At 41.6% G+C, this 21,502-nt stretch overlaps 1 long non-coding RNA gene across 1 annotated transcript; it reads right to left on the bottom strand.

The window, feature by feature from the left end:
- Positions 1–1,560: 1,560 nt before the first annotated feature.
- Positions 1,561–20,587, bottom strand: LOC145863974 (uncharacterized). The gene is made up of 2 exons (XR_014382556.1): positions 20,321–20,587; positions 1,561–3,844 (listed from the first exon to the last, which is right to left on the bottom strand). It is a non-coding gene; the product is annotated as an uncharacterized LOC145863974 (long non-coding RNA).
- Positions 20,588–21,502: the final 915 nt, after the last annotated feature.

Genomic DNA, 21,502 nt, shown 5'->3' with positions numbered 1-21,502 from the left:
AGTAATGATGAAATAATAAGTAAACAATTATTCAAGTAAAAGTGAGTCACCAAGTAAAATACTACTTGAGTAAAGTAAAAAATAACTGGTTTTACTATGAATCAAATTCCTTATAACCAGTTGAATGATATGTCAACATTTAGATTTCCCCCTAAATATACATACCAAAACGTCATTATTTTTCATGATGGCTATAAACAATAACTGGTCATGTTGCATAGTTTAAGAAAGGTCTTGAACTCACCTTCCTGGTACATTGTATAAATTGCTGAGGTGTACTCACTTTTGAGGACTCGATCTCAAGTACATAGTACAAATATTATGAAAAATGTTTTTTTTCCTTCCTATTCCAAAAAAAGTCAGCTTGAAATGACAGAAATTATTTTAATATAGTAACACCTTTCCCCTTTAATCATTTATTTTACGGTTATAACATACTTAGTGACAGTACAATTTTGGAACTATTTCATAACTGACAGCAGATCATTTTCTACTAAACGTCCTCCAAGCGGCGCAGACACCATTAAAATGTGTGCAGACTCGTTACAACTACAACTTTAAACAAGAAGTGCTTTTGTCCGTCTGTGACCAAGAGAAAGTGGTCTTACTCCAATTCTATTAAATTATTTAGTCATTTTTTTCATGTTGTGAGAGCTAAATCTGGCAGACAATATCACAGCGAGATGAAACCACAACTGTTGCATTCTCTAGACGGTTTATTTATTTAAACTAGGCAAGTCAGTTAAGAACAAATTCTTATTTACAATGACGGCCTATCCCGGCCAAACCTTAACGTAGACGACGCTGGGCCAATTGTGCGCCGCCCTATGGGACTCCCAATCACGGCCGGTTGTGATACAGCCCAGGATCGAACCAGGGTCTGTAGTGATGCCTCTAGCACTGAGATGCAGTGCCTTAGACCGATGCGCCACTCGGGAGCCCTTTTATATACTGCCTCCCAGGCTGGGCTCTGGCTAGGCCAGAAAGTCTGACATCACTCCCTATGCAAATGCAGAGGTAAGCAAACCGGACAGCACAATTATTAAAACATTTTTACATTTAAGGACAGCGAAGGGCATACTCCAACCCAGACACCATTTCGATCAGAGGCATTAGGGATGGCCGCGCGTTCTCTTGATAAGTCCATGAATTGCACCATTTTGCTGTCTTGCTTCAGAATTCTAAATGTAACAAGTACTTTTGGGTGTCAGAGGAAATGAATGGGAGTAAAAAGTACATATTTTCTTTAGGAATGTAGTGCAGTAAAAGTTGTCAAAAACATAAATACTCAAGTAAAGTACTTGTGCACCATTCTTCAACAGTATGAGGTATGTTGAGTATCTTTGCTCCCGTTTGATGGGTGTGGTGGGGAGTGCCCTGATCATATTGCTATTTACAGTGATGGGAAAGTACCCAATTATCATACTTGAGTAAAAGTCACCCAGTACAATTCTACTTGAGTGAAAGACAAGTATTTGGTTTTAAATATACTTAAGTATCAAAAATAAAAGTATAAATAATGTCAAAGTCCTTATATTAAGCAAATCAGACAGAAATATATATTTTTTATTTATTTATTTATTTATTTGCGGATAGACAGGGCCACACTCAGACATAATTTACAAATGAAGCATTTGTGTTTAGTGAGTCCGCCAGATCAGAGGCAGTAGGGATGACCAGGGATTGTCTCTTGATAAGTGTGTGAATTGGTAAATGTTCCTGTCCTGCTAAGCGTTCAAAATGTAAAAAGAGTACTTTTGGGTGTCAGGGAAAATGTATGGAATAGAAAGTACATTATTTTCTTCACAAAAGTAGTGGAGTAAAACTAAAAGTTGTCAAAAATATAAATAGTAGTACTTTAAAGTATTTTTACTTTACACCACTGGCTATTTATAAAAATCCCTCATCCATGCATGGATATGGATTTTAGTTTTCATGCCCAGTCAAATAAACAAAATCAATTATGTTTATTTAAATGTTTCTAAGAATATTTCTAACATAAAAGATAAAAAATGAGATGCCTACTTTAGAAAAGAAGAGGAGAATCTTTTTAAGTGTCAACTTTATTTGTCATCTCTCCTTAACCATTGAGGTTCTGCCTTCATTTTTCACACCGTCATTTTGATATGCCAAGTGAGTCCAAGTCAAAGCTTACATTTTATATGCATTTTTATGCTGGATAAAAAATCCAACGTCCGAATGTAGTGGAGGTGATTTTTAATTCCCACCAGTTTCCCAAGGTCAGTAGGACAGACATCAAATAATGCAGTGAGTTGAGTTCAAGTAGCATCTACAGAGGACTGCAGTCAAATATCCTGTATGTCAAACTAATGAGCAGGGACTCCTGTTGAAAAGAAATCCTCAAATATCTCTCTGTTGGACAACTATGTGGGCATCATGCAATATTCTCATAGATTAATCATTAATTTATTCAGCCCCCCCCCCCATAACCGTGTCTCCACTGGAAGTTGAAACATGTACTTCTCAATCTTCTGATGCCCACACAGGGTACAGTAATGTTTTGTGCATTCTCTCCATGCATCCTCTTAGGGTTTCGTTTGTTTTGAAACATCAATAACAAATCACTGCACTTACATATTTTCTCCACAGTGTGTACTCTCCTATGACTGTTTAATGCACTTGCATCACTAAGCATTTTCTTCAGACAGGACACATAAACCCTGAGTGAATTGGAAACCAGTGGTGAAAGATTTGCCACTATTTTAGCAGTAATGTAGTTTCTTCCCCTCTGTGACTCCTCATATGCAATTTCATTATATGCTTATTCAGATTGGATTGCTGAGTGAAACATTTGTCACAATCCTGGCAGCGAAATGGTTTATCACCCGTATGAACCCTCAAATGCACTTTCAGATTACTTATTTCGGTAAAATGTTTGTTACAAAGATGACAAGGATGTGGTTTGTCTAATGTGTGGCTCTTCCTATGAGATTTCAGATTGCCCTTTTGAGAAAAACATTTTCCACAATGATGACAGCAATGCGATTTCTCCCCTGTGTGGCTCCTCATGTGCTGTGTCATGTGTGTACTCCTAGTGAATGCTTTGCCACAATCATGGCAGCAATAAGGCTTCTCCCCGTGTGGCTCTTCATATGACATTTCAGATTTCCAATGATGGTGAAATGTAGGTTGCAATGACGACTATGATATGGCTTCTCCCCTGTGTGGATCCTTATATGCCTTTTCAGAACTCCACCTCGAGCAAAACATTTTCCACAATCCTGACAGCGATGTGATTTCTCCTCTGTGTGGCTCCTCATATGGGTCATTTGTTTAGAGTTGGACCTGATAGGTGATTTCAGATGGGACACCACAGATTTCCTGCCCTCAGAGCTGATAAGGGAGCTTTGTACTTTTTCTGTCCGCATCCTTTTTGATTTCCGCGTCTTCAAAGCTGACAGAGGTCCTTCACTCTCATTCCAGTCAATAACTTCACTATTTTCACCCTGAGCTGCAGAACAGGCTGGATTTACTGCAGAGATGGGCTTATAGTCACTGGCTAGTTCTGATGAGTCCTCTTCCCAGGTTCTGTGATCTGTTCAGTGGAGGGGTCTCTGTCTTTGTATTCTTTACTTCGGGTTATGCTCAGATGTGAGGACTCGTCATACTCACTTTTCACACTGAAAGGAATGAATACAGAGTCTTTAGTATCATACTTCAGCTCTTGAAATGGCTCTTCTCCATGGCTGGTCATAAGTTCCTTCTGTTCCTCTTTAATCTGTGTGGGTTTTGAGTCCTGCTCCAGACTGAGGCTACATTCTTGTTCACAATGGTTCTGCTCAGGGGGAAACCTCTTCTTCAGAGACTGTGGTTTTCTGGAGATCTGAAGGGAAGGAGAAAGAATGTATTTGAAATAAGGGTTTCTGTAAACCTGGCAATATTTCAGGTGCAGCGAACAACTAAGTTACCATTAGAATGCACATGAAAAGCTTTGTATGCCTATTTGGACCATTCAATGTAAATTCTTCAATATCTACCTTCATATGTATGTTACTCGTTTGCAACGCTCATGGAATCACTAATGTAACGGAATGATCCCAAGGTTTATGTACACATCCACCCTCTAAAGCACCATAATCACAACGTTTTTCAACTGGTCGCCTCAGAACAGCATTGTTTCCGTTTAAACGTTGCATGTTGTGCCCCCTGGGTCATATTCATTAGAGCACACCGCAATAAACCGTAGCAAAACATTTTGCAATGTATACTCAATGTGGCCTTGGGTTCCCAAGAGCTCCCATAGCCATGTAAACTGGAACCTCAGCAGCAGAGCTAAAGCTTGTGTCTGAGGTCGTGCATTACTGTTTAGCCGCAATTAGGATATTTTCGATTAACCTTAACTTAGCGACGCTTTCTTCGTTCTCAATTTGAAAGTCGCCGATACTTGCTAAACTCCCATGGCTAATTGCAGGGGGAACGTTGGAATATAGAAAAGGATCTGTCATTAAATTTGTAGCAAAAATCTATTTAATTTAATAACATAGCATTTTCTAAGTCAAAACGTTCCAACTAGCAATGGGAGCAACACCGGTGTCTTCCAAGTCAAGAATGTAGAAAGTATTGCCATGTAAAGGTTAGTTGAAAAACAGCTGACGATGCTATTCATTACCTAAGCCACGGGTACTCAACTACTACTTGAGAAGGTCCGGTCACACAAATTTCCAAGATGGCAAAGTTCCAGATGGATATTGTTATTTATCGGCGTAGTAACAAACCCCCAACTCCTGACCCATGTGACGCCAAATTGTTCACACCCCTCGTTGGTGCAGAGAAGATTTAGCTATTTTAAAGCTAATTTCCTGCTATTCTACACACTTTGCCTATGTATTGTGTGTTCATACTGTACGATACGTGACACAACAAAATCAATGGGGGTCGAGGCCCCTGGACACAAAGGATGCATTCATCTGCCCAGGAGTTGCTGACGAATGCCAGATCTTACAATGCCAGGACAGGTATTTTACATATCAGCTAACTGCATCATAGTTATAGCAATCTGGTGCCTGACCGACAACACAGTCAATGACACGCATCCAATGACACGCATCCATTGGCTGATGCATGCAACGTCTGAGCAGGGGAATGCGACTGTAAACTGGTAATGATAACTACAAGATTTAGATAGTTGGTTAGCCCAGGGTTTCCCAAACTCGGTCCTTACTTAATTAGCTTATTTAGTTTTAACCAGCTAATCTGCCATGATGGATATCAGAAATTGGCTTCACTAAAGCACCCAAACAAAGCCAAAGGAGAGCAATGAGCAGCGATGCCGAGCTCCAGCTAGCTACGTGAGCAGAATCTAGCCCCCCTTCCACGAGCGCCAACATTTGTATTTATTAGGCAGCAGCTACTCTTCCTGGGTTCCAGAAAAATTAAGGCAGTTATACAATTTTAAAAACATTACAATACATTCACAACATATTTCACAACACATTAAGTGTTACTACCACATACAGTTGAAGTCGTAAGTTTACATACACTTAGGTTGGAGTCGTTAAAACTCGTTTTTCAACCACTCCATAAATTTCTTGTTGACAAACTATAGTTTGGCATGTCGGTTAGGACATCTACTTTGTGCATGATACAAGTAATTTTTCCAACAATTGTTTAAAGACAGATTAATTCACTGTATCACAATTCCAGTGGGTCAAAAGTTTACATACACTAAGTTGACTGTGCCTTTAAACAGCTTGGAAAATTCCAGAAAATGATGTAATGGCTTTAGAAGCTTCTGATAGGCTAATTGACATCATTTGAGTCAATTGGAGGTGTACCTGTGGATGTATTTCAAGGTCTACCTTCAAACTCAGTGCCTCTTTGCTTGACATCATGGGAAAATCAAAAGAAATCAGCCAAGACCTCAGAACAAAAATTGTAGACCTCCACAAGTCTGGTTCATCCTTGGGAGCAATTTCCAAACGCCTGAAGGTACCACGTTCATCTGTACAAACAATAGTACGCAAGTATAAACACCATGGGACCACGCAGCCGTCATACCGCTCAGGAAGGAGACGCATTCTAGAGACTAATGTACTTTGGTGCGAAAAGTGCAAATCAATCCCAGAATAACAGCAAAGGTCCTTGTGAAGATGCTGGAGGAAACAGGTACAAAAGTCTCTATCCACAGTAAAACAAGTCTTGTATCAACATAACCTGAAAGGCCGCTCAGCAAGGAAGAAGCCACTGCTCCAAAACCACCATAAAAAAGCGGTTTGGAACTACAGTTTGCAACTGCACATGGGGACAAAGATCGTATTTTTGGAGAAATGTCATAATGTCAAGTCCTCCTCTTGTTCACCATCCAAAGGACACAGGGACAACTCAATTTTCCAACTCAATCTTTTTTATTTTTAAGTTTGCCTTCAGTTGATTGGTTTAGCCAGTAAATTAGCCAGTAAATTAGGTTGTAAACCTTTAAAGAAAGAACAAAAAGTTACCATCTTAATTAAACATTTTAATGAACTTAAATTAGTTTAAACATTTAAATAACATTCTAAATAACTAAGATGAATTAACCATTTAAGCCTTTTACCATTGGCGTCTTTGGACTGAACCTGTGAGTGAACTTGGAGTTTTCCCTCTGAAGTTTGTTCTTCTGAATGACTGACGCCCTCCATGCCTTCACAGGTGCTCCAAATCAGTGAAAATGATTGATCAGGTGACAAGCAGCCGGTTTGCTGCTGCTGGTGCACTCTGGGAAGTGTAGTTCTTTGACTCACTCCTGATATTCAGCTCAACACCTCCGACTTGATCTCCTGGTTTATTTCAAATCCAGAGAGGTCACAAGCCCTTCACACCTCTGTTTGTTCTTCAATGGGTAGTAGAATGACAAGGCGTCTGACATCTCTATGAAGAATTGTGCCTGGGATTTTGGTTTGAAGCCTCTTTGTTCTTTCACCGTTTGCTCTTGTGGGCCCTTTTTTGCTGTTTGACTTTGATGTGAAAATGATAGCTGGGAAAAGTCTTCACAAGTACATCTCTAACGATGCCTTTGCTGTCAGCATTGACACCGACTACATCTCCAACAGCAACATTTCGCTTTTTGGTGTGCCATTTGTTCCTTATGAACAGATTAGGTCCAGCCAATTGGCTCCACTTCTTCCAGAAATGGCTTACCTCTGCTTGAATATGTTTAAGTCTTTTGTAAGGGTAGCCATCAAACTGGAAATCTCCAGGGTCTCCCTTTGGATTGGTACGTCCTAAAAGCAGAGAATTCGGGGTGATGTACTCTACACAGTCTTCTCTGCTTTGAGTTCTTGCATCGATGGGTCTCTCATTAGCAAGGTTGGCTGCCATGAAGAGAAAAGTTTGGAATTCTCCCCACGTAAAACCACCATCTCCACCAAGGTTGCTCAACGCCCGCTTCACTACTTTGACAGCTGCCTCTGCGGCACCATTCCTATGGGGAGAGTCTGCAGGGTGGATCTTCCATGACCATTCTGTACCATGCTTGGCAGCTGTGTCTTCAAGTTCAGACCTATTTTGTTGGTTAAAGAATTTTTGAAGTGCGGGTTTGGCTCCCACAAAGTTTGTGCCAGGGTCTGACCAGAGTTTCCTGGGGTGTCCTCTCAGTGAAGTGAACCTTTGATAGGCTAGCAGGAATCCTTCAGATGACATGTCACTCACCACTTCAGTGTCTATGGCTCGGGAAGCCATGCAGCAGAAGACTATTCCCCATACTTTGAGTCTAGTTTTCTTCTTGACCTCATCTTTCACTTCATAAGGGCCAAACAGGTCCATGGCGGTGAATTCAAAAGGTGCAGCTGGGCCTGTTCGCTCTAGAGGCAGGTCAGCCATGATTTGTTGACACTGTTTTGCCTTGTTTTTCCTGCAGACCACACAGCTGTCAACCATTTTCTTGGCAAGTCTACGGCCTTTTATTACCCAGGCTTTCTTCCTCATCTGGAGAAGGGTTCCCGCCACTCCCTCGTGGTTTGCTTTGTGGGATTCTTGTGCCAGCAGTGTAGACACCCATGCTTCAAAGGGTAAAACTGGCACTGCTGTCTTATCTTCGTTGAATATCTGAATTCTGCCTCCACAAACTAGCAGCCCAGACTTCACATCTTTGTACACTGTCAGTCTGCTTAGAGTTGTGTCTGAAAAATCTGTACCTTCTTGAGCTGCGAGAAAAAGGTATTTGAGTGCATCTTCATGTTCTTTGACAGTCGACACAGCTTGCGTGGGTGATCTTACCTCCTCTTTGCCTGTTTAGGGGCCCGGCCCTTCCTCTTCAGCCACTGCTTGGCTGCTAGACAAACCCAGGCAACGACTCTCACCAGTTTGGACAGGCTACTGAATCTTCTTACAAGATCTTTAACCCAACCAGTGGGCTTCCTTCTAAGAAGAGTTGGGTTCACCACAGGTATTCCCTCTTGAGTTTCACTCTTTGGACTTTCCTGAGTGCCTTGTAGGTCTTCTTTCTGCTGACTACTCCTCGCTTCAGCTCTTGTCAATGCACCTGAGAATGCCTTCCTCTGGAGCTTGTTACACTCTCCCTGGCATGAGCTGCAACCTCTCCAGCTGATTTTATAGGCCACTCCTCCACTGGCCACTTTAGGAACTCTGGTCCCTCTTGCCATGTGGAATTCTCCTTCAAATCTTCAGGAGCACCCCCTCTTGTTATGATGTCAGCTATGTTTAGATCCCCACGGATCCACCACCAGTCTTGCACTTGTCCAGCCTTCTGGATTTCACCCACTCTGTTTGCAAAGAAGGTTTTGTACCCATAACTGACTCTTTGAATGGCTCCCAAGACCGTTTGACTGTCAAGTAGATGGAACCATCTCTCGATCTTCATTCGAGCATGCTTTTCCACATACTTCCTGATCCTGGCTGCGAAGACGGCACCACAGATCTCAGCTTTTACAGCGTCTCCCTTCGGATCCAGGGGTGTCAGCTTGGCTTTTGATTCAACAAATCGAACTTTAGTGCCTTGACTTGTCTCCCATCTTAAGTACATTACAGCTCCATAGGTTTTATCACTTCCATCAGAGAATGTGATGCCAGCTGGTGTGAAGCTCCTGTAGAATTTCACCTCTCCAAGCTGCACATATTCTTCAAAAAGCTGGATGGCTTCTTCCCTGAGGCTTTCTGAGAGAGGTTGGTCCCAGGTTTCTTGGGTTAGTTTCCCACCCCCTCCCTCTTGGAATGCTTTTCGAACAAGAATTGCTCCCTTCTGTTTGGCAGGTGTAAGTAAGCCAATTGGGTCGTACAGTCCAGCCACTTGGCTTAAGAGGGCCCTCCTAGTCAGTGGGTTAGGTGTCTCAGTTCTCACCTCCTCCTTGAAGATTTTTCCAAACTGTCATCTTTTTCCTTTTTGAAAAGTTAACTGAGGTTAACATGTAGAGCTTGTCTTCATCCATTCGGTAGCCGATACCCAAGGCTTTGTTGTCTTCGTCCCTCATTTGATTTGGAAGAATTAAGGTTTTACTTTGTGCCTTTGATAGACCCTCCACCTCCATTCCTTGCCTCCCACTTTGCCCTGACCGGACCCATGGTTTGAGGAAGAACCCTCCAGCTTTCAAGATTTGCTGTGATTTTGTCAAGTTTATCCAGGTCATTTTGGGAGGTTAAGAGGTCATCCACATAACTGTCCTCTTCAATGACTCTGCGCTCATCCTCCAAGTGAAGAAAGTTGGGCAGGCGTGCTGTTTCCCTCATAGCCAACTGAGCAATGCAACCAGCAGGTCTGTCCCCAATGTTGACTCTGGTTATTGCATATTCACTTATCTCTTCAACTGGGCTGTCCCTCCAGAGGAACCTGTGAAGATGCATCTCACGCTCCTCCAGCCATACAGAGTTGTACATCTTTTTGATGTCTCCTAGAGATGCATACGTCCCCTCTCTGAACCTCAGCAAGACAGCTCTTTTAGGGTTGAGAACATCTGGTCCCTTCAGAAGAAGATCATTCATACTCACGCCTTTGTATTTCTGGCTACTATTCCATACAATATGAACCGGTGTTGTTACCGAATGAGGGTTTGGTGCCACCAGGTGGCTTACGTACCACACTGGTCCATTCCACTCGTCCATGATTTTGTTGGTGAGTTTTATGGCTGCGCCTCGCTCGACCATTTCATGGATTTGGGTAGCATATGCGACTTTCCAGTCTGGCTCTCTGCTTAGTTGTTTTTCCATCCTTAAGAAACAAGCCTGGACTGCACTTTTGTTATTCGGGAGAGAGGCTGGATCTACCGTCCAAGGATACTTTGCATCCCAATGTGGAGCCGGTGTGTGAGCATCCCCCTTCTCGTAGGTGAGGCCTCCTTTAATGATCTCCAGTTCCCTCTCCTCTGCCAGGGTCATTTCTTTTCCTCCCGGTGGACAGTTTCCACATAGGCATCCTCCACATCTTGGCTCACATGCAGCTCCGATGCAGTCCCAGTGCCACCACTCAAGGAACTCACGGTTACTGGCAGCTGTACATTTGGTCAGAGTCACATCCTCCTGCTGTAGCTGGGCTGTGTCAGTTGTTGGACTTGTGATTTCTTGATATTTGACAGCTGCTGTCCTCATGGAGCGAGCAAAGTGTGTTTTGGATTCATGGTGCAACCTCCACTTCTTCAAATAAGTCGGGATGTGCTCCACCCACTGTTTTCCCCAATGGACCCTCCCACAAGACGAGGTCTCCCATGATTTTTACCCTCTGGGGAGCGAGTTACCTCTCGGTGGCTAATGAGAAGTTCGACCTCTTCTGGCCTTTCCAATTCTGTAAGTTTGACTTCTGGGAAGAATTGTCTTCAACTTCTCAGGTTCAATTACTTGATGCACTCTGGCGATTTCATCCAAGCCGTAGCAGACCATTTCATGAGCTCTCTGTCCCTTTAGGTGTCTTGACTCTGACTTTGAGGAGATACCTTAGTGTGTTCACTTTAATGGGCATACCACCAACCCCATGAACAACTAAAGTTATCTTCTCATGTCTTAACCTCAGTCTTCCAGCAGCCTTATGGGTAATGTAGTTTGTCTGAAGCAAGGTCAATTAAAGTCCCAATCTTCTGCCCTGCGTTCGCCGTGACTTGCATCAACATCATGATGACAGGAAGTTCAGTGAGCCCATTTCTCTGCAGTAGCTCAGACTGGCCTGAAGCATCGAGTGTCACTGCGGTTTTGTTGGTGAAAGCCTTTCTGCATCGATCTGCCATTTCCTGGGAAAGTTCAGACAAGATCTTCTCTTGTTCCTCCGTTAGCTTGCTTTCACCTTTGCCGTCTCTTCCACTCTTTCTCTCTTCCCCTCTTTTGACTTCTCCTTTTGGGCAGAGGAAAAAATGGTGGTCTGGGGCACCACCTTCCCTTTTACAGTCTTTGTTTCTGCATAGGAAAGTGTCTCTGCAGTATCCATCTTCATCATGGCATCCGAGACATTTTCTGCATGCTCCCAGCTTTCTTAATACAGTTTTCTTTTCAGGTAGCTTAAGTCTTTTGAACTTTCTACAGAAGAATATCTTGTTGTTGTGCCCACTATCACCACATACACCATCAAGCTCTTCTTTCCTTGTGGTTTTTGTTGAGGCAATCTTTCTGTCATACTTCTTGTCCAAACGATCCGATTTTTCCACCTTCTCAGTTCTGAGCTGTTCGAGTCTCTCCAGTATTCCTTCTTGACTTTTCAGGAACTTCAAGAGCATGACAAAGTGGTTGTCTGATGTGAAATAATTTCTGGGTTCAACCATGAACATAACCCAGTCTCTTTTAATGAAGTCAGGCAACTTGCTTTCAATGGATCTAATTACCAGTGGGTTATTTATGGCTCCAGAGTTTCCTAACTCTGTGAGATCTGCTAGAGCCTTCTCCACTAACTGTATGAGATCAATGACCTTTCTTGGTTGGTTCCCTTTCACATGTGGCATCTTCTCCAGCTCTTCCAGGATTTCCACTATGATGGTACCTGTTCTCCAGGACTCTGAACATGTCATCGGCAGTGGTGTAGGTTGAAAGTCTGAGGTCTTTTGAGATTTTATCATCCACACTCTCCAGGAGTTGAATTTTCTTAACTTCAGTTGATCCAGATGGCTCTCCCTGCTTTTGCAGGCTTTCCCAGTCTTTCCTCCATCTGTGATATTCTCTCCTGTTTCCATTGAAGATAGGTAGAGAGATTGGCTTGATTCTCACTATTGGTGTGGATGTTGCCGGTTGGGGTAGTAGTTTCACTCCTGTGCCTCGCTCATTGGTCATCCGTGCAGTGGCAAATTCAGGTCTCCTTAACTCAAGCCTGTAGTAGAATGCTCTTACGTCCTTGACTCTTCCATCTAATTCGTCCTTTAATTCTACAGGGATCCATCGCTCCCATGATGACATTGCTGAGATGGCCTCTTTTATCCTCTTGTCCAAGAGAGCGAGGTGCACTTCATAGCCCTTTAAATTGGCACTGTCCACTGGTACATACGCCGCTTTATCATTGGCTTTTTCTGCTTCCAGGATTGCCACCAGAAGTTCACCCCTTCCATACCTCGACCACAGGTTTGTTTGAACAATGTCTCTTATTTCTGCCAACTTTGTTTCACCTTCATTTACAGATCTATCAATGTCAGCCTCTTGCTGTTCATTAAGACCTGGTTCCTCAGTCATGTCAGCCTCCAGTCCAATCCTGTAGTCATCGTTGGCATCGAGCATCTTTCTGAAACAATCTGAAAGCTTAGCGAATTCCTCCTTTAACTCCACTTGAAGCATGCTGCTTGCTCCTCTTGAAATGAAGTTGGCTTGTCTGGTGAAGCTGCTTTTTGCAGTGGTCCTCTCCTTTGAGCTGCTGGACCGACTTCCCCAGGACATCTTCCGCCATCTTGACTTCCTCTGCGTCAACAGCATATTTCTGGATCTGAAGCCGTTTATCCTCAGGGCCAGGCCACTCCGCGTGGTTTACAACTGTCAAGTCCTCCTCTTGTTCACCATCCAAAGGACACAGGGACAACTCAATTTTCCAACTCAATCTTTTCTATTTTATTAGTTTGCCTTCAGTTGATTGGTTTAGCCAGTAAATTAGGTTGTAAACCTTTAAAGAAAGAACAAAAAGTTACCATCTTAATACATTTTTTTAATGAACTTAAATTAGTTTAAACATTTAAATAACATTCTAAATAACTAAGATGAATTAACCATTTAAGCCTTTTACCATTGGCGTCTTTGGACTGAACCTGTGAGTGAACTTGGAGTTTTCCCTCTGAAGTTTGTTCTTCTGAATGACTGACGCCCTCCATGCCTTCACAGGTGCTCCAAATCAGTGAAAGTGATTGATCAGGTGACAAGCAGCCGGTTTGCTGCTGCTGGTGCACTCTGGGAAGTGAAGTTCTTTGACTCACTCCTGATATTCAGCTCAACACAATGACCATTTATGTTTGGAGGAAAAAGGGGGAGGCTTGCAAGCCGAAGAACACCATCCCAACCATGAAGCACAGGGGTGGCAGCATCATGTTGTGGGGGTGCTTTGCTGCAGGAGAGACTGGTGCACTTCACAAAATAGATGGCATCAGGAGGGAGGAAAATTATGTTGATATATTGAAGCAACATCTCAAGACATCAGTCAGGTTAAATCTTGGTCACAAATGGGTCTTCCAAATGGACAATGACCCCAAGCATACTTCCAGAGTTGTGGCAAAATGGCTTAAGGACAACAAAGTCTAGGTATTGGAGTGGCCATCACAAAGCCCTGACCTCAATCCTATAGAAAATGTGTGGGCAGAACTGAAAAAGCGTGTGCGAGCAAGGAGGCCTACAAACCTGACTCCGTTACACCAGCTCTGTCAGGAGGAATGGCCCAAAATTCACCCAACTTATTGTGGGAAGCTTGTAGAAGGCTACCTGAAACGAATGACCCAAGTTAATCCATTTAAAGGCAATGCTACCAAATACTGATTGAGTGTATGTAAACTTCTGACCCACTGGGTATGTGATGAAAGAAATTAAAGCTGAAATAAATCACTCTACTCTATTATTCTGACATTTCACATTCTTAAAATGAAGTGGTGATCCGCACTGACCTAAAACAGGGAATTTTTTACTAGGGTTAAATGTCAGGTATTGTGAAAAACTGAGTTTAAATGTATTTGGCTAAGGTGTATGTAAACTTCCGATTTCAGCTGTATCTACAACACAAAATACACGTGTACATAGTGCGCGTGTGTGTATGCATGTGTTGGTCTCTTCACAGTCCCCGCTGTTCCATAAGATGTATTTCTATCTGTTTTTTTAAATCAAAATGTACTGCTTGCATGGCTCTGTAGTATTGTGCGCCTCCCATAGTGTGTTCTGGACTTCGAGACTGTGAAGAGACCTCTGGTGGCATGGGTGTCCAAGCTGTGTGCCAGTAGTTCAAACAGACCGCTCAGTGCCTTCAAGTCAATACCTCGCACAAAAACAAGTAGTGATGTAGTCAATTTCTCCTCCACTTTGAGCCAGTAGAGATTGACATGCATATTATTAATGTTCGCTCTCTGTATCCATCCAAGGGCCAGCCGTGCTGCCCTGTTCTGAGCCAATTGCAATTTTCTTAAGTCCCTCCTTGTGGGACCTGACCACACAACTGAACATCAATATGTTTTGACCATGACAGTTTACAAACCAAGGTTACTCCAACAGTTTAGTCAACTCAACTTGCTCAATTTCCACATTATTCTTTATAAGATTTAGTTGAAGTTTAGGGTTTAGTGAATGATTTGTCCTAAATGTTTTTAGTTTAAATATTTAGGACTAACTTATTCTTTGCCACCCATTCTGAAACTAACTGCAGCTCTTTGTTAAGTGTTGCAGTCATTTCATTTGCTGTAGTAGCTGGTGTGTATAGTGTTGTCATCTGCATACATAAACACTGGGTTTACTCAAAGCCAGTGGCATGTTGTTAGTAAACAATAAAAAAACCAAGGGGCCTAGACAGCTGCCTTGGGGAATTCCTGATTCTGCCTGGATTATGTTGGAGAGGCTTCCATTAAAGACCCCCCCTCTGTGTTCTGTTAGACAGCTCTCTTTATCCACAATAGAGCAGGGGGTTTAAAGCCATAACACATACGGTTTTCCAGCAGCAGACTATGATCGATAATGTCAAAAGCCACACTAAAGTCTAACAAAACACCCCCCCCCGCAATCTTTTTATCAAAGATTTCTCTCAGCCAATCAGTCATTTGTGTAAGGGCTGTGCTTGTTGAATGGCCTTCCCTCTAAGCATGCTGAAAGTCTTAATTTGTTTACTGTAAAATAGCATTGTATCTGGTCAAACACAATTATTTCCAAAAGTTTACTAAGGGTTGGTAACATTTGAGCCAGTAATGGGAGCTTTACTATTCTTAGGTAGTGGAATGACTTTTGCTTCCCTCCAGGCCTGAGGGCACACACTTTCTAGTAGGCTTGAATTGAAGATATGGCAAATAGGAGTGGCAATATCGTCCACTGCTATCCTCAATTTTCCATTCAAGTTGTCAGACCCCGGTGACTTGTCATTGTTGATAGACAACAATTTTTTCACCTCTTCCACACTCGGAATTCAAAATGACAATGCTTGTCTGTCATAATTTGGTTAGATATACTTGGATGTGTAGTGTCAGCGTTTGTTGCTAGCATGTCATGCCTAAATTTGCTAATCTTGCCAATTAAAGAAAAAAAATTAAAGTAGTTGGTAGTATCAGTGGGTTTTATGATGAATGAGCCATCTGATTCAATGAATGATGGAGCTGGGTTTGCCCTTTTGCCCAAAATGTAATTTAAGGTGCTTCAAAGATTTTTACTATCATACTTTATATTATGCATCTTTGTTTCATAGTATAGTTTCTTCTTTTTATTCAATTTAGGCACCTGATTTCTCAATTTGCAGTACTTTAGCCAATTGGTTGTGCTTCAAGATTTATTTGTCATACCTTTTGCCTCATCCCTCTAGCCATGCAATTTTTAAATTCCTCATCAATCCACAGGGATTTAACCGTTTTTACAGTCATTTTCTTAATGGGTGCCTGCTCATTAGTAACTGGGATTAGCAACTGGTTACAGTTTGAAGCTTTTTCTTGAGTGGGCAGCTTGATGACCGGACGTGCTTGTTGCACCCTCGACAACTACTATGATTATTATTATTTGACCATGCTGGTCATTTATGAACATTTTAACATTTTAACATCTTGACTATGTTCTGTTATAATATCCACCCTGCACAGCCAGAAGAGGACTGGCCACCCCTCATAGCCTGGTTCCTCTCTAGGTTTCTTCCTAGGTTTTTGGCCTTTCTAGGGAGTTTTTCCTAGGGAGTTTTTCCTAGCCACCGTGCTTCTTTCACATGCTTTGCTTGCTGTTTGGGGTTTTAGGCTGGGTTTCTGTACAGCACTTTGAGAATATCAGCTGATGTACGAAGGGCTATATGAAAATAAATTTGATTTGATGAAAGCCAGTCAATATCGAAATCACCCAGAAAGCATACCTTTCTATTGATATCGCACATATTATCCAGATACTGACTGTTAGTACTTGGTGGTCTATAGCGGCTTCCCACAAGAATGGGCTTTAGGTGAGGCAGATGAACCTGTAGCCATATTACTTCAACAGTATTTAACAGGAGATTCTCTCTAGGCTTTAAAGGAATGTGGCTCTTAATATAGACCGCAACACCGCCCCCATTGGCATTTCTGTATTTTCTGTAGAGGTTATAACCATGTATTGCTACCACTGTAACATCAAATGTATTATCTAAGTGAGTTTCAGATATATGTCAGAATATGAATGTCATCTGTTACTAGCAAGTTATTGACTTCATGAACCTTGTTTCTTAGACTACATATGTTAATGTGGGCTATTTTTTAGCACTTTTCTGGGATGCTTGACTGTTTTCATTGCTTTACTGGGAAGCTTAGCAGAAGTAGACATGCTCATGCTATTTATGTTAATGCAGTGTGAGCTGCACACAGTGGACTTCCTACTAGGGCCCACCGCCTCAGTGTTAACAGCATAACTCTGGTTCATAGGCACATGATTACTGCATACAATAGCTGTGGGATCAGCAGAGGCATTCAGTTCAGTTAGAAAGACATAAATGATAATGGCTTCACAGCCCCCTGCACCTCTGACTGTTCCTGACGATCTTGGAACAGAGGAGACCGACATAGGTTAGCCTAGAATCCTACCCTACCCGCAGGTTCTGTCCAAAAAACGTTCACATTTTGACATTTGTCATGAGTCTTGTCCTGGAGGCAGAACTGAGCGATTTCCCCTTATATAGGCCAGCTGCAAAGTCAAAATTGGCTATATTGTAATACTCAGTTACTGCAGATGCAGTATTTTGTTTCCCAGGTCGAAAGTTCTGTTTTTGGGTCCAACGCAGACAAGGCCTTCACCCAATCCGGGTATTCTAACTGGAAGCATACTATTGATAGTACAAAAGGATTTGCTAGGCACACATCAAGCAAGGAGAGTGCATTGCACTGTGGAAAGAAAAACAAATTCGAAATGCTATGGAACTGAGGTGTCAGCACTTAACGATGGCCAGCTGGCAAGAAATCGCATGTACTTGTTGGCAATTAAATTCCTTGTTTCAAACCAGCAACCAGTAAGGGGGACATTGAACGCGATACACTAGAGTCAAGGAGAGGGGGGAAATGGACTTTTGCTGTCTATGATAGAATATGCTCTCAGAAAAGAAGAGTAACTTAACAAGGGGTAAAACCATTTGAATTCAATCACTTTTTGACAGCATCCCTTTTGATTTAAACAAAACTTTCCATACATTTTGCCCATGGAAGAAGTGGTCAGAAAGTGACTTCTTGAACCTGAACACCAAAACATTCAGGAGATAAAAGGTTGACCCCAGCCAATCATCACTGGAAAAGATAAACGATTGAACTTGATATCATTTAAAAGCTTACAGAGTGTTGTCAAACAATTATTATTTCTAGAACTGTTTTTATAAAAATGTCATTTTTAAACCTTTAACGTCAATTATCGAAAAACGTATAAACCCAAAAAATCATATGTCCATATGTTGTAGCTTAGACCCTGATTCACATCTTCTGAGGTTTTTGTGTTGTGCCCGCCATCGGTTGAGACAGAACATGCTCTTGAATACAGGGTGGGTGTAATTTCAGCATTCATAGACTGGACCTATCCCTTCAGTAACCGGAAGGTTGCTGGATCGAATCCCCGAGCTGACAGGGTAAAAATCTGTCGTTCTGCCCCTGAGCAAGGCAGTTAACTCACTGTTCCCCGGGCGCCGAAGACTTGGATGTCGATTAAGGCAGCCCCCCCGCACCGCTCTGATTCAAAGGGGCTGGGTTAAATGCGGAAGACACATTTCAGTTGAATACATTTAGTTGGACAACTGACTAGGTATCCCCCTTTCCTTTCCAACCACTGCAAATAAGCTGGTACACCACTGAAATGTACATTTTAACTTCTAATTACTACCACAAAGAAGATTGCCGGTCCAACCACCATCAAATGTCAACTTAAATAGTCATGTCTATTCTATTATCTATATTTCTATGATTTCAATAGGTTTCCTATGGAGTATTGAAGATTTAATTTAAAACAGGAATGTGCAACTGGCGGCTCCCCTTTATTAGAATACACAAGGTGCAATTTCAAAATTTAGTTGTGCATCAGCAGTTTCTCGTTACTGACAGTCACTCAATTAGCCCATGTCAGCAAAACATTTTTAGATTGGTAGTCTAGGGGCCAGCTATCTAAAAACTTGTAGTAATCATGATCGACTTACGGACCGGGCAACCCCCATTGGTTTTGCTAGTCACTCTCACTCAAATTAAAACCGGCAAACATCTAAAACTGCAAATTTTTCTTTCCACCCAATGGCAAAACATGTAGAATTACATTACATGAGTTTTAAAATTGCCAAATTCTCTCTCCGCCCATGGCAAGTGTAGAATTGCAGAAAACGTACTTTAAAACTGCAACATTTTCTGTACCCCCCCATGGCAAATTGTGTAGAATTTCAGGAAATTTACTCTAAAACATCAATTTTTCTCTCCGCTAAAATGTTTTGCTTGCAAGGTGGCGGGGGCCCCTAAGCAACATTTTGCTTAGGGCCCCTCAAAAGGCTGGCTCTGAGTGCATGTGTGGGTATGGATGTGGGTACGCAGACCCGTGAGCCACTGCGGTCCCTCATGATGAGTTCAGATTTTTTGTGGCCCCCACACCCATCAAAGTTGCCCATCCCTGATTTACAACAATAGATATTCTCATTCAAGTCAACATTCTCTGATGTGTGGCCCTACAACCCTCTTTGTGGTACCATTTGAAAGTTGTTTTTAGAACATTTATCAGCTTAGACATGACACCCACCCTGTATTCAAGAGCATGTTGTTTCAACCGATGGTGGGCTCAACACAAAAACCTTAGATCTTTAAAATGGTCTAAGCTACAACAGATGCAGAAATTAATATTTTTTTGTTGTTGATCATTTTAAAAAGGTAAAAATAAATTTATATTTTTTTAACTATTTGAGGAAATTCAGTCTCAACCGTTTTTCTTTTCCAGTGATGAAAAATGGTATGGTGGGTTATTATGCAAAATGAGTCAACTTTGGGCACCTCTATCTCATAAATGTTTTGGCATTCAAGTACAAAAAGTCACTTTCTGACCACTTCAACCATGGGCAAATATGTATGTAAAGTTTCATTCAAATCAAAAGGGGTGCAGTCAAAAAGTGATTGAAATCAAATGGAACGATCCCAAATGGATTATTTGCAAAATGGTCTACTGTAGGTCTGATTGGCGTAAACAGTTTTTATTAATTGTCCAAACGCACGGCCGCATTCCCACTCTATATTGCTATAGCATTTTCACAAACGCCTTAGTGTATGTAATACCCAAACATTAAGAATTGATGAACACTTAGATTTGGTCATTTTCAAGTTCTCGCCTGTCAGAAAATTATTTTAAAAAGTTTCATTCTTCCTGGGGCGTGTACATGAGCAGATTTTATCATATTTCATGCTGCTAAAACGCTGTCAGCTCCACTTTAAATCACTGTAGAGTAAGTGTGTATTTTGCATTTGAAATTATTTTGTAATGTGATATGAAAGTAGAGGGATTTATGTTTCTAGATACGTACCGCAATTGAGAATCGATTCATGTTTAGATGGAGTATTTGACTGTTTTGGCTTCCAGAGCCAACTCGCTTTTATAAAAGAATATGTAAGGTCCTTATTGGTACTAAAGGAGTAGCCTAACGTTAGGCTCCTTTAGTCCATTATTGGGCTAGGGCTACCCCGGTTCGACGCTACTGATCAACAAGAAATGACCCATGTTTAATAGCTAAATTAACGAATTGCCAATGTCTATGAAATTGTTTAGTGACGAGACGTAAAGTGTAACAAACCTGCTCTATGTAACTGTATCTCTGGTAGAAGGATGAAATCAAGCAGCCTCTTTACACAGTCGTTCTCCTCTTTCGATGGGGAAACATTTTCCTGGTACTCTGTTATGGTCTTTTCAACAGCTCTGAATAGTTTAGGACACGCTCTAAATCGTTCGTTGAAAATCAATCTCAACAACTCTATATTAGACATTTTCACACAATGGTTGGTAGCTATCTAGTTTGTTCTTTCTTCTTCTTTAAGCTTACATGGCAGACTACTACAACCTATTGGCGTATTGCCGCCCCCTACTGTGCGAGGTAGTGAATGAGATTATTTTTTTTAAACATTGCGGGAAATGGGAATGTTGTTCTTTTCCATGATATATAGAGAAGGGGGAAGATAGGAATCCCTGGGGCCAATGACACCCGATCAACATTTACTCTCTGTCTTTGGTACTGCAAATTCAGCGCTCCGATGTTTTCCAGACTAGCCAATCACAGGAGAGTCCCTAAAAACACGCCAATCCTGACCGGAAGTGACTTTTTCGTAGCAGATTAGGATAATGAACAATCCGTAATATTTTTAAAAGGAAGTCTCTATTTTTATATTGTAAGGGTAAGAGTGCCGACTTTTATTTAATTCAATAAACTCATGCCTGTTCCACAGATACTGCGTTTTGGAAGTGTCAATGGGGGAAGGATATTTGGTTTTCATTTGGTACCAATCGGTCAGCAGGTGTCGCTATTTTAAAAGGCAACTTTAAGGGTCATGGACAGTCATGAAGAAGATAATGCAGATATAATGCAGGGATGGATTATGCTATTGGTAGATGTCAACCAAATTAAATTCACTGTTGTGAATAATTATGCTACCAATAACAAGTTAAGTAACTGTATTTTATTTAGAGACATTGAGAGGAAAATAAGTCAAACTATGTCAAAATTTCTGTTGGCCAAAGTAATATGGGGTAGAGATTTTAATACAGTATTACATGATAATCTAGATAGATGGCCTCCTAAGGATAGCAACTAGGAATATATGTTTAAGGTTAGGTGTTTTAGATATTTGGAGACATAAGAACTTATATAAGAAGATGTTTACATGGAGTACCAAAGATGTATCTATTCAATCCCGTATTGATTTCTCGTTGATATGTAACGGCTGTCGGAAGAGAGAGTAGACCAAGGTGCAGCGGAGTTAGT

This window comes from Salmo salar, chromosome 24 (assembly GCF_965601325.2).
Source record: "Salmo salar chromosome 24, fSalSal1, whole genome shotgun sequence".
NCBI lineage: Eukaryota > Metazoa > Chordata > Actinopteri > Salmoniformes > Salmonidae > Salmo > Salmo salar.
Note: the sequence above shows the minus strand (reverse complement) of the source record. Positions and strands in the feature narration are given on the sequence as shown.